Source organism: Eretmochelys imbricata, chromosome 18 (genome assembly GCF_965152235.1).
Source record: "Eretmochelys imbricata isolate rEreImb1 chromosome 18, rEreImb1.hap1, whole genome shotgun sequence".
Classification (NCBI taxonomy): domain Eukaryota; kingdom Metazoa; phylum Chordata; order Testudines; family Cheloniidae; genus Eretmochelys; species Eretmochelys imbricata.
In genome coordinates, this window is record NC_135589.1 from 15,483,941 (window position 1) to 15,486,700 (window position 2,760).

A 2,760-nucleotide genomic window follows, 5' to 3' on the forward strand; every position below is an offset into this window, starting at 1 on the left:
AAGATACATAATTGCATTTCTGTAATTCAGTTTTTTTCAGAGACTGGGATTTATCTGAATGCTGTTGCATCCAATCAGTTAACAATAAAAAATATGGCAAGGCACGGATTGTAAAATGATCAAGTTTACACTATTTCATTTCTTCTTTCCCAGAGAGCATTAAAAATAAATGACAAAGATGCAAAGTAGCTTTTATACATGCTAATAGACCTCACAGTGTCCTGTGGCAAGAGGAATGCAAGCAAAATTCAACACAAAATGGAGCCTCTAGGCATGTTCCTTAAAACACACTTCTACCCATGGCAGTGCTAATACAGGACGAAATCATCCTCTGGTCTGAGCAGGTACGACTCCTACTGAAGCCAATGGACATTGTATCATTGTGGAGACTGTTTTGTTGAAGCACAAATGGTGTACCTATCTGGGGGTTTGCATTAGATGGCACTCTCACCTGGTCACTCAGCTGCTTAAAACTCCTTACACAGCCTTACATGGGGCTTAAATGGGATGGAGGGGTTTGGGCCATTTTGCATTGGCTTGGTGTCTTCCCTATCCCATTCCCATTCCCTCTAGCTGCGTAGAAGAATGAATGTGCGAGTGATAAACCTTAGCTAAGCCATTTGCCTACAAAGAAACACTGTCTTTTTTTCCCCTCCACACACCCACACCACCTCGCTCACACTCTATTGATTTCTTTTTCAGGATGACTTCCTCCTGTCCCTGCGTTTATTATAAGGAAGTTGTAGAATTCCCTTAAGATGCTGTATACATTTCCCAGAGATACTCCCTGGGGAAACTTTCCCTGGGAGGAATGAATGCAAGAAAGGCTCAAGAGGCAATCTCAGGACAGGTAGATTCCAGAAATCTAGGTCCAGGCTCACTTTGGACTCTAATCCAAGTCATTTATGGCAGGTCCAAGAAGGGGAGGAGTCCTAACCATATAGTTAGCTGCCCATACAAATTTACAGACACTAGCCATACAGTGAAGAATTGCTGCTATACTTGTCTAGCTGAGGGGAATGTCATTTCTGCGTCAGTTACTCAGTCCAAAGCAGCAGGATGCCAGCACCAGCATTTTGGAAAGAGTACATAATTGGGTATCAGATTTTACACTTATTGTCCAAAAAGTGATTGTCCATCATACTCTCCTCAATACAGTGCACACTCACCTTCAGCTGGTGGCATGAATATCTTAGAAAAGAGACAGCCCCTCTCAGGTATGCCCTATACGCTGCCTCAGTCTGTTCTCTGCTGTTGTATGCTTACTTAGTGCCTACTCTCCGCAGTTCACTTCCTGTTCCATCTAATGAATTCAATCAAGTGGCTAACAGCTCGGGCACTGACCACTTCATCTTCAAGAAGGTTGTTCTGTTTTGGCATGTGCTTTGGCTCAGAGTCCAGTTAACTGACAAAACATCTTTCGAGTTTCGGCTCCCAGGGAATCATTTTCATTGCCTGAATCTTTTCATACATTGCATTCTCATCCTTGCTTTGACAACACTTTTTTGGAATTTTCCCAGTGCCTACATAGTAGGTACAAAAGCTTTTTTGGCTTGTCCCTGTGCCTACACATACTTTGCTGAAAATAGCATGTTTCCCATGTATAGGATCGCTGCTCAACTCTTACCTTTGTATTTATTTAACCATCTGTAGTTCGGCTGTCTGACTGTGCACAATACTTTCCATTGGCTCATCTCTCACTGTTACTCTGAATATTTGCAAAGTAAATTTGAGGAAAACAAAACACACCCTCCTGTTTACAGTAAAGAACGTCCCATCAAACTCCTTTCAGAAAGAAACGCTTTACTATGAAGGGATTAGAGGTCTGTAAGAATTTGATTGTAGCTAAAGAGAACTTATTGTTCAGATTTACAAGTGTTACACTACATAGCTTTCAAGTATGGAAGGGTCTACTTTACCTTACAGCCTCATTGTGTTAGATTTTTTTCTTGCTACCCTCATCTGTCTCTTTAGTACAAGATCCACACAACCTTATGTCAACTCAGTGACGTGAAATTTAAACAACCATTTACTTCAGACCAAATTCTCAGCTATCATAACTACACTAACTTCAGTGGAGTTATTGTCAGTAGAAAATTTGGCCCATCACCTCTGAATTCAGGCATAAAGGGTGATTTATTCCTTGCTTTAGATCAAGGGTCGGCAACCTTTCAGAAGTGGTGTGCCGAGTCTTCATTTATTCACTCTAATTTAAGGTTTCGCGTGCCAGTAATACATTTTAATGTTTTTAGAAGGTCTCTTTCTATAAGTCTATAATATATAACTAAACTATTGTTGTATGTAAAGTAAATAAGTTTTTTAAAATGTTTAAGAAGCTTCATTTAAAATTAAATTAAAATGAAGAGCCCCCTGGACCGGTGGCCAGGACCCGGGCAGCGTGAGTGCCACTGAAAATCAGCTCGCGTGCCGCCTTTGACCCGCGTGCCATAGGTTGCCTACCCCTGCTTTAGATCCTTGTAAATGAGCATTTATAATGGTAAACAAGTTAAAGGGGACAAGTTTCAGTGCTTCTGGAGGCAAACAGATTCTCAAGGAATTCTGCTCCCCTCCCCTCTTATTGCCCTGCTATCATATTGCATAATCGGACAAGAGAATTATGGACATTTTTACTTTCTCCTGAAAGGTGAGCTATGGAAGAGGCAACACGCCAAGTGAGAAGGGTCAGAGATTTGCTTCTTGTGCTAAGTTTGCCCCTTTCTTCCTGTGCTTAGAAAGGAAATACATGCATGACCTCAACAA